At 51.1% G+C, this 11,155-nt stretch overlaps 1 protein-coding gene across 5 annotated transcripts in view; it reads right to left on the minus strand.

The window, feature by feature from the left end:
• The window catches only part of LOC147010209 (neuron navigator 2-like), a 74,949-nt gene extending 64,216 nt beyond the window's left edge, over window positions 1-10,733 (minus strand). For 3 of the 5 annotated variants that reach the window (XM_085860756.1, XM_085860755.1, XM_085860752.1), the window contains exon 1: window positions 10,578-10,732. The gene's annotated coding sequence lies outside the window, so the exon portion shown is untranslated. Of the gene's footprint in view, window positions 1-10,577 lie in introns of all 5 variants that reach the window. The other 2 variants (XM_085860754.1, XM_085860753.1) reach the window with 1 other exon arrangement.
• Window positions 10,734-11,155: the final 422 nt, after the last annotated feature.

Here is an 11,155-nt window from a genome sequence, read left to right on the forward strand (position 1 = left end):
CGGCTGAGGCTGGGAACAACTGAGGCCTTTTCGGCTCTGGAGTCTGGTGCGGCAGGGCTACACCTCGGGGTAGCATCTGCGCACCACATACAAAGCATTCATTCGCAGCCTGATGGAGTACTGCTCTCCCCTCTATGGTGGTTCCCCTGCCTCACACCTAGCTCGACTTCACGCTGTGGAAACCAAGGCTTTTAGGATCCTTGGTATCTCGAGTGAAGAGGCTGAGTCTTTGGGTCTCTCACTCTCTCACTACAGGCAGGTCGGTGGTCTTTCTGTCTTCTGCCATCTATTCTCTGGCCTTGTACCCCCTTGCTCTGTCTGTGCTCTGACCCCCCCCCCCCAAACCCTATATTTCTGCAGGCACTCAAAGTCGGCCAAAACTCCCCCCTGTGGTGAAACTGTCAAAATCAAGAATCACTGCTCACCTTCACTCTTTCATTCCTCTTTTTCCCCACCTTTGGAACAAACTCCCACACTCTCCTCTATCCCACTCCTCCCTCCAGGTCTTCAAAACAGCTGTTCACCACCATCTCTTATCTTCCCCCATCCAAAACCACGATCTTTTCTACCACCGTTAATCCACCCCAAACCCACCTCCTTCAAATTCCCTGTTTTCCTTCCTGAAAATCCCTGTAATGTACAGCTTGTATTCCCCATGTTCCCCACCCCATCCCACTCCCTTCCACAGATCTCTTAATGTGTCTGTTCCCCACTATTTTGTGCTTCCCTCTCTTGCCCCTCTTGGCTCCAGCCTTGTTATATGTTTCTTTGTATTAGCTCTTACACGAGCCTCGACTTGGTATGCAAAAATAATTATAAAAAAACAAACAATGAAAGAGCATTATCGATTCGCACTCCTTCACATTTCCTCTCCTGCACCTCACCTGCATCACATTTGCACCTCCTACTCACTCACGCATCATAGACACACCAGTTTTCTTCACTCCTCACCCCCCCCCCCCAAGCGATTGGGTTTCCTCGGTCCGTCAGCCACGCGAAGTACAAGAGGTTGCGTACACCTCAACTTCTTCTCTCTCTAAACTATCCAATTTCCTTGGGAGTGTGTCCGATGACGCATGTAATGCGTAATATAATTTAAGATTGTAGAAGTTTTACATCGGTTCAGCTCTGCTCTGTGTCTCCTTTTTGTAAATAATTGCATTCCTTTTGCCACCTGACATGAATCCTTGCTTTCCCTGCTGTACACTTGTGAATAAGACCTTTCCTCACCCTTGCTTATAAATAAATTGCTTATAAATGTAGCGATTTGTCTGTGTTCGTCTTTTCCCCATTGGTCCAGCATGGTCCGCACATTCGTTTCGCCGGGAAATTCTACCTCGTTAATTTGCTCTTGTGAGCCAGCACACACTCACTGTATTGCTCGACAGTAATGCGGGTGTGAACTGAGGGCACGAAACCCCATTTGGTTCAGCTGTTCACAGGTAAGGTATCATGCGGAGTAGTGTAACCCTGCCTGGATTGGCAGTGCCAATCGGCGTTCGTGGTTGCTTAGCAACCTGCCTGTGCACAGAGTTATCTGTGCCCGGTGGCCTCAGCAACGGGCATTCAAGAGGGACCCGAGTGTTTCACCTCAAACCCTGAGTCTGGAACAATATCTTATGCTTTATGAACAACACACACACACACACACACACACACACACACACACACACACACACACACACACACACACACACACACACACACACACACACACACACACACACACACACACACACACACACACACACACACACACACACACACACACACACACACACTATACATTAGAGCTTGGCCGACATGAGCAATTTTTTGGTACCGTCTGATTGGAGTCAGTGTGATTACCGACTACAGTATGTACTGTGTACAACCCAAAAACCCTGAGTAGCTTTCACCCTTGTTTTGGGGGAATTTCAATGAACAAATTATAAAAACAATGTTGCATTATAGATGTTTCAACGAGATGTGCTGCCAATCGTCATGTGAAGAGTGGAAAAAATTTGGCTCTGTAATTGAGAAAACATGTAAATACGGCGAAACGGCTCGGAAATGAGGTGTTATCAAATATATTTTACTTTGAAACCCTAAAAGAGAAACAACATAATCTGTAAATCACACCTGATTCATATTAAAAAAAAAAAAAACATTGCTTGAGAAACAGTCATGAGGATAAAGTAAAATGTTATCGCTCGTAGAATGCTGAGGTTAAAAGTTAAACCTCCACCACCTATCATCGTCATAAGACATGGGATGAAATTTTGCCACCACGCCTCCCGTAACTAGAGAACATTGTACTTTACGGTACTTCTACATATCGACGGTCCCCCGTGCCAGTGCGCATGCGCAGCCTGAGCCGGAGCCAGGGATGTTGTGGGTGTTTCAACCTGTTCAATACTTGTTTGATTATTGTCGTTCCACGCTAATAAAGTGGTCGAACAAATTGAACTCTGTTCTTATTTATAATCAAACAACTTGATGCAGTCGAGTAAGGATCGTCGGTGCTGAGGAGGACACGACTGGGTGAAAACGGACCACGGGAAGGTCGACAGTGAGTTTGGATTTCTCGGGTACTGTACCCAATCTTTGCCCCCAGGACACTGTACACACGTGTGCATCACCGAAAATAGAACGTTTACTCCAGAATAACTGTTCCTATGGCGCCGGTGGAAGCAGAGTGCCCAATCGAGGGTTGTGACTATATGGCTACACACGCAGAGGCGGCAGTGGTGGCGGCCATGTTGAGTATACACGCCACTGTGCACGTCGCCGCCCCCAGGGCGGCGAGCTCGAATGCCAGGATGGAGAAACTCAAGCGTCCCTCCATAGCACTGGCCGGAACGGGCGAGGCCTGGTCGTACTTCACAACCCGCTGGGGCGAATACAAAACAGGTACTAAGCTTGTCAGACCCGACATAGTCGCGCAGCTCCTGGAGTGCTGTGAGGAGGAGCTGAGAAAGGACCTCACTCGCGCGGCGGGTAGGAGCCTCGTGGGCAGCGATGAAGAAGACGTCCTCGCCGCCATGAAGGCGCTCGCCGTCCGGACGGAGAACACGATGGTAGCTCGAGTGGCCCTGTCTAACATGCGGCAGGGACACGAGGAGCCCGTCCGGTCGTTCCACGCCCGCATCAAGGGGCAGGCGGACACGTGCAAGTATGAAATGAAGTGCACCAAGGCGGGGTGCGATCAGGTCAACGACTTCACGGAAGAGATATTGCGCAACGTGGTTGCCCGTGGCATCGCGGACCAAGCAATACAACTTGACCTACTCGGTGAGAAGAACCAGGACATGCCATTAAAGGACATGATAGAGTATATCGAGGCCAAAGAGTCTGGAAAACGCTCGGCATCGCGCCTGCTTGACACTCAGAGCACGGACGCGATCAGTAGTTCGTATCGGCGGGGAAAGCAACAGGACGTCCGCGCCAGAGTAGGAGCCAGGCCGGAAAAACCGAAGGCCAAGCCCGAAGGAGTATGCATCTACTGCGGCGAGGTGGGCCACGGCAAAACGCCTCAATGGCGCGCCAGACGCGCCGAGTGCCCCGGATACGGTAAAAAGTGCCGGAAGTGTGACCGCCAGAATCACCTCGACAAGGCGTGCCTGGGCGGCCGATCGGCAAGACCCCCATCTAAGGAGACCGACGGGATGTACGACGAGCAGGCGGCAGCCTTCGTCGAGCTATGCACGGTCACCATGGCCAGCACAGAGGACGAAATGCGCGCACTTCCCCTCGCTCACCACCTGTACGATGATATGTGCGATAAGTGGATGAAACGCATATCCGACCCGCAGCCATACGTCAACCTCACTCTCACCAACAAGCGCGAGGATTACAAAGCGCTGGGTTTTAACCTCCTGAAACACACCCGCGCGGTAACCCTACCCGCTATGGCAGACACGGGGTGCCAGAGCTGCCTGATCGGCATTAAAGTCGTCCAACAAATGGGCCTGAGTACCGAGGACCTCATACCTGTATCCATGACCATGAAGGCCGCAAACAACAAAGGAATTCGTATCCTCGGAGCCGTGGTAGTCAGATTCGCCGGTAACAGTGACGACGCTCGGAGATTGGAGACGCGCCAAATCGCGTACGTGACGGACTCTTCAGACTGCATATTCCTCTCCCGCGCGGCCTGCATGGACCTGGGAATGATCTCGGACAGATTCCCGACACTCGGAGAGGTGAATCTGACGACCTCGGAATTGTGCGACTGCCCGCGACGCGCGGAGCCGCCGACCAAGCCGACCGCACTCCCCATGCCAGCGACCGAGGCCAACAGAGAGGCACTACAGTCACATTTACTCAGGATGTATGCTCAGAGCACATTCAACACGTGCCCACACCAGCCACTACCGAGAATGACCGGCCCGCCACTACGTCTTATGCTCAGTGAGAACGCGACACCGGTTGCCCATCACACTCCCATCTCCGTGGCCATACATTGGCAAGATGAGGTAAAAGCAGGCCTCGACCAGGACGTTCGGCTCGGCGTGTTGGAGGAAGTACCCGTCGGCACGCCGGTGACATGGTGTCACCGCATGGTAATTTGCGCGAAAAAGAATGGCAAGCCGTGACGCACCGTCGACTTTCAGGCCTTGAACAAGCATGCGTTCCGCGAGACCCACCACACCCAATCCCCGTTCCACCAGGCGAGACGCGTACCTAACGGGAAGCGCAAGACAGTATTCGACGCATGGAACGGTTACCATAGCGTCCGCCTACACGAGGACGTCCGCCACAAGACGACCTTCATCACTCCATGGGGGCGCTACCGGTACCTATCTGCCCCACAAGGGTATATGGCATCGGGGGACGGTTACTCACAACGATACGATGAGATCGTCGCGGACATTGGTAACAAGACCAAGTGCGTAGATGACACGCTACTATGTTCAGACACGATTGAGGGGAGCTACTTCCAGGCGGTCCAATGGCTGGATATATGCGGCCGGAATGGAATCATCCTCAACCCGGAGAAGTTTGTCTTCAGCGCAGCCACGGTGGACTTCGCGGGCTTCACCATCACCATGACCGACGTGCGACCGTGCAGCCGCTACCTGGAAGCAATCCACGATTTCCCACAACCGCGTAACATCACCGATGTCAGATCGTGGTTCGGGCTTGTCAACCAGGTGGCATACGCCTTTAGTATGGCCGAACGAATGCAGCCATTCCGGAAGCTCCTGAAAAGTGGAGAACGCTTCCAGTGGTCCATGGAGTTAGAGGACATATTCCGCGAGTCGAAAGACGTGATCGTACAAGAAATCGAACACGGTGTCCGCATATTTGACAAAACTAAGCCAACATGCATCGCCACGGACTGGTCGAAGGAGGGAATCGGATTCTGGTTGCTTCAAAAGCACTGCCGATGCGTGCCAGTTATACCATTCTGCTGCACTGATGGATGGAAAATAACCCTGGTCGGCAGCAGATTTACACACGCGGCAGAATCCAGATACGCGCCCATAGAGGGCGAGGCTCTCGCAGTCGCGGACGCCTTGGACAAGGCGCGCTACTTCGTACTGGCCTGCGAGAACCTGATCGTTGCGGTAGACCACAAACCACTGCTGAAACTCCTTTCGGACAGAGCACTTGACGACATACCCAACCCCCGCCTCAGGAACCTCAAGGAGAAGACCCTGCGTTATCGCTTCCGCATCATACATATCCCGGGCATGAAGAACAAGGCGGCAGATGCCATGTCGCGCAGGCCGGTTGGCACCACGCGACCTCCACTCATGAACCTTCCAGATGACAATGCCACCATAGCGACCCACCTCCAACCAAGCACGCACACCGACGTCCTGTCCCTCCTACGCCAAACTGAGCTGGAGTATGACGACGACGTCGAGGAGGACAACCTGGCATGGTGTGCCGCGGGCCTCGAATCATTGCGATCAGTAACATGGGATCGCGTCAGGGAAGCCACCAGCAGCGATGGCGATATGCACATATTGGAGGGAATGACAATGAACGGCATCCCCGACTCAAAAATCGAGATGCCAGAGACAATTCGCGACTATCACCAGTACCGCGAGAACATTACATCGACAGATGGAGTGATCCTATACAAGGACCGAGTAGTCATACCACCCTCACTCCGCGGCGATGTGCTGAGCGCCCTACACGCTGCCCACCAGGGCGTATCAATGATGACCGCCCGCGCAGAATCCTCTGTATTCTGGCCAGGCATGTCGGCCGACATCAGCGCCACTCGGAAAAACTGCGAACACTGCCACCGGATGGCACCATCACAGCCTGGAGCGCCACCAACTCCACCTATTCCGGTCGTTTACCCCTTTCAGGCAGTGTGCTCAGACTTCTTTGTACACAGGGGTGCACACTACCTTGTGACGGTGGACAGATACTCGAACTGGCCGATCATCTTAAAGTCGACGGGTGGCGCCGCCGGACTCATAAACCACTTACGTCGTGCCTTCGTGACGTACGGGACACCAGAAGAGCTCGCGTCGGATGGGGGACCGGAGTTCACCTCCACCGAGACCAGGTCATTCCTGCACAGATGGGGCGTACACCACCGCTTGTCATCGGTGGCCTTCCCTCACAGCAACTGTCGCGCGGAGATTGGAGTTAAGACAATGAAACGACTTATCACGGACAACACCAGCCCGCAGGGAGAACTTGACACTGACGCTGTGCAGAGAGCGATACTACAATATCGTAACACGCCTGACCCTGACACGAAGATCTCCCCGGCAATGTGTGTCTTCGGCCGCCCGATACGCGATTTCATCCCAATTATCCCCGGGAAGTACAGACCGCACGACACTTGGCATGAGACCCTGAAAGCGAGGGAGGAGGCCCTCCGCAAACATCATATCCGCACAGCCGACACCTGGGCAGAACACACCAAACGCCTTCCGCCACTTGCTGTAGGGGACCTAGTCCGCGTACAGAACCAGACAGGATTCCACCCAAAAAATGGGACAAGACAGGCAGTATCGTGGAGGTACGCCAACACGACCAATACGTGATCAAGATCGACGGCTCGGGCAGAGTCACACTTCGGAACAGGAAATTCCTGCGCAAGTTTAGCCCAGTTCGCAATGACCAGCTGCCACCCCGGTCTATCTATGATGATCTAGCAACCCGCATCACTGTACCTGCACCCGTTGTAACACCGCAACTGCCTGACCTCGACAGCGAACCCGTGACATCTGCGACGCCAACGGGGCCCACGCCGGCACTGACGTCAGTATGCACACCCCAGCGCAAGACGACACCCGTTTCAGACACGCCAGCAGCACCAGGACGAGGCACACCGAGGTGCGCGATCCTTCAGACGCCACCATCGGCCCCTGAAACCCCGAGAGCCCCATCCCCACTGGGGCCCGATGTGACACCACCAGCACCAGCAATAGGTCAACGCCGATCGACCAGAGCGACCAGCGTGCCTGCCTGGCACAAGGACTACTCCATGGAATAGTCACACGATGGGCGATATAAACTTTTGTTCATTCATTAAACTTAATATTTTCTCAGCCTTTATCTATTAACATAATAAAGACTCGGAGGGAGATAGAGAACATTGTACTTTACGGTACTTCTACATATCAACGGTCCCCTGTGCCAGTGCGCATGCGCAGCCTGAGCCGGAGCCAGGGATGTTGTGGGTGTTTCAACCTGTTCAATACTTGTTTGATTATTGTCGTTCCACGCTAATAAAGTGGTTGAACAAATTGAACTCTGTTCTTATTTAGTAACCAAGCATGCCGGAACTCACACACCCGCAGAGAGTCTCTTTACAGATCCAAATCCACCCATATATACCATGTCTGTGTGTGCTGTGCATGTGCCGCTACCTTGTATTGTAGCAACTGCCAAATGTACATCCCATTGGGACACGAACTGCACCACTATCAACTGAAGTAGTGTCAGGCACTTGGCAAGTGGCTTAAGCACTCAAGCAAGCACTCCAATTCAATGGCTGATAAGGAAAAGCTGGCTTGGCAAGTGATAGCAAGCTGATTGGTAATGGCACATACCCGCAAAAAACGAAGCATCGCCAGTTTATTAACATTTTCAAATTTCACTGCAGATTTCTAGTTATTTAGTCCACGTGATCTAAACCCAAATTATATTTTTATTCTATGTTTGAATTAGTCCGTGAGAGTCGATCGTGGAAAATTGCATCATATAATGCATGAAATTGCTCCAATCTCCTAATTAAATAAATATAGCGCTTACAAAAGCGAAGTAAACAGAGATTCGTAGGTATGTAGATGAAGCATTCGATGATATGAGTGAGGGAAGTGAAAAAAACAACATTTTGAGCGCTTTATTGTTAATAAACCATTGTGACCTGTTCCAACTTAAGGCATTGTTGAGTTGGCCGAAGAAAATGGCGAATTAAGACCCCAGCGAGATAACCCGAGGATACGCATTAAGTCCCCACCCATCAAGAGCGAGGTGTCCGAGGATGCGCCTGATAAAGAATATAAGTAAATAAGGCCATTAATTATCTTGAAAAAGGCTGTTTTAATTAACCCAAGAACCCAATTTTCATTCGTGCACTTCCTTTGGAGTTTTCTTAGTAAGCATGCAAAGTTTCAGGCTGATAGGTTTCATGGTTTTGGAATTATGGAGGAGACACACACACACACACTGACACAAACACACACACATACACACCTATTAGTAGAGATAGAAGACATGTTTATTCAGTCTTGAAACGCACACCAGAGGCCAACGGAACCTAGCTGAGCTATGCGGAGCGAAAGAAAATGGTGGCAATTTGATTTTGAAGCCCATCCCTGAACAGAGGACAGACAGACAGGTTGGCAGAGAATATACAAGTAGATATTATGACTTATGAGTCCACATAACAGGTGTATATGTGCTTCTGAACAATTCATTGGTTGTCGAATTGTTTTGAATTTGACGACGGAGGGCATTCTTGTGAACATAACGAAGCACTTCCCTTGATTTATTGATGTGTTAGCCAAGCGGCTTGGAAAGCTGTGAATATGGAAGGATTGGCTTGGCAAGGGATAGAAAGCTGATTGCTAATGGAACATACCCATGGACAGACAGATAGATCAAAGCGATTACAAAACCCCATCTCCCTCTGTGTGGGGAACTTGCAATAAAACATCCAATAAAAAATATCCACCACATTTACCAGAACTCATCCACCACATCCACCAGAACTCATCCACCCCATGCACCAGAACTCATCCACCACAACCACCAGAACTCATCCACCACATCCACCAGAACTCATCCACCACATCCACCAGAACTCATCCACCACATCCACCAGAACTCATCCACCACAACCACCAGAACTCACCCACCATAACTTATCCACCAAATCCACCAGAACTCATCCACCACTTACACCAGAACTCATCCACCACATCCACCAGAACTCATCCACCACATCCACCACATCCACCAGAACTCATCCACCACAACTCATCCACCCCATCCACCAGAACGCATCCACCACAACCACCAGAACTCACCCACCACAACCACCAGAACTCATCCACCATAACTTATCCACCAAATCCACCACTTACACCAGAACTCATCCACCACTTACACCAGAACTCATCCACCACTTACACCAGAACTCATCCACCACATACACCATAACACATCCACCACATCCACCACTTACACCATAACACATCCACCACATCCACCAGAATTCATCGAGCACATCCACCAGAATTCATCCACCACATCCACCAGAGCTCATCCACCACAACTGATCCACCCCATGCACCAGAACTCACCCACCACAACCACCATAACTTATCCACCAAATCCACCATAACACATCCACCACATCCACCAGAATTCATCCACCACTTACACCATAACACATCCACCACATCCACCAGAATTCATCCACCACATCCACCAGAATTCATCCACCACATCCACCAGAATTCATCCACCACATCCACCATATCCGCTGGAACACATGAACATGGAATCCCTGTAACTGAAACGTATTCACCGAAAACCACCGCATGTAACACGTTGTCCATCATTGAAAAATCCAACTCTCTCTGTGTGTTTAAACCGACACACTCGCCCCATCCACTGGGTTCCAGGATCACGGACTGACACACACACACACACACACACACACACACACACACACACACACACACACACACACACACACACACACACACACACACACACACACCCTGACAGGATGTGAACTCGCCACAGATTTCCCCAAGACAACAACCTCGAAGGGGAAGGACGCTCACTCTTCACGGCCTTTTAAACATCACCCACAGAGACACGTACGGGGAGGGACACAGGTACAAACGTACATGTACACACTCAGAGACAGACACAGATACATGATGAGAATACACAGAGAGACACGGCATGATACACAGAGACAAATGGATGGACAGACAGAGACAGCGACACGTATCGGCAGTTTTACACGTCCACACACACGTGTAGTTGTGTGTCCATTAATCAGTGTGTGTTTGTCTGCACGAAATCTATGGTCACATTTCACCGTCCGGTGCTCAAAACGACAAGTCGACAGGTATACACGTTCCGTCGGTCGAACATACCGTGTAGATCAGGAGGACGATAGCGAGGAATGGATACACGAAGAGTGCGGCGTGGAGCGATGGAGGGAAGGGGAAGGGACGGGGAGTAGGAGGATGGAAGGGGAAGCGGAATAATCGCTGTGAGAGGAAACCGGCTGCGATCGAAGGAGGAGGAAGAGGAAGAGGAAGATGGGGGATGGAGAGCGGAGGGGACAAGGACCCAATGGGAGGTGGGGACGTGGATGGGAATATTATAACGAGGAGATAGTGAGGGATGGTTGGTGAGGAGAATCAATGGTTGGTGAGGAGAGAGGATGGTTGGTGAGGAGAATGAATGGTTGGTGAGGAGAATGAATGGTTGGTAAGGAAAATGAATGGGTGGTGAGGAGAGGGGATGGTTGGTGAGGAGAATGAGTGGTTTGTGAGGAGAATTAATGGTTGGTGAGGAGAGGGGATGGTTGGTGAGGAGAATGAATGATTGTTGAGGGGAGTGAATGGTTGGTGAGGAGAATGAATGGTTGGTGAGGGGAGTGAATGGTTGGTGAGGAGAATGAATGGTTGGTGAGGAGAATGAATAATTGTTGAGGAGAATGAATGGT

The sequence above is a fragment of the Eptatretus burgeri genome, chromosome 17, assembly GCF_056783735.1.
Source record: "Eptatretus burgeri isolate ZD-2024b chromosome 17, Ebu_testis_v1, whole genome shotgun sequence".
In the NCBI taxonomy this organism is placed as follows: domain Eukaryota; kingdom Metazoa; phylum Chordata; class Myxini; order Myxiniformes; family Myxinidae; genus Eptatretus; species Eptatretus burgeri.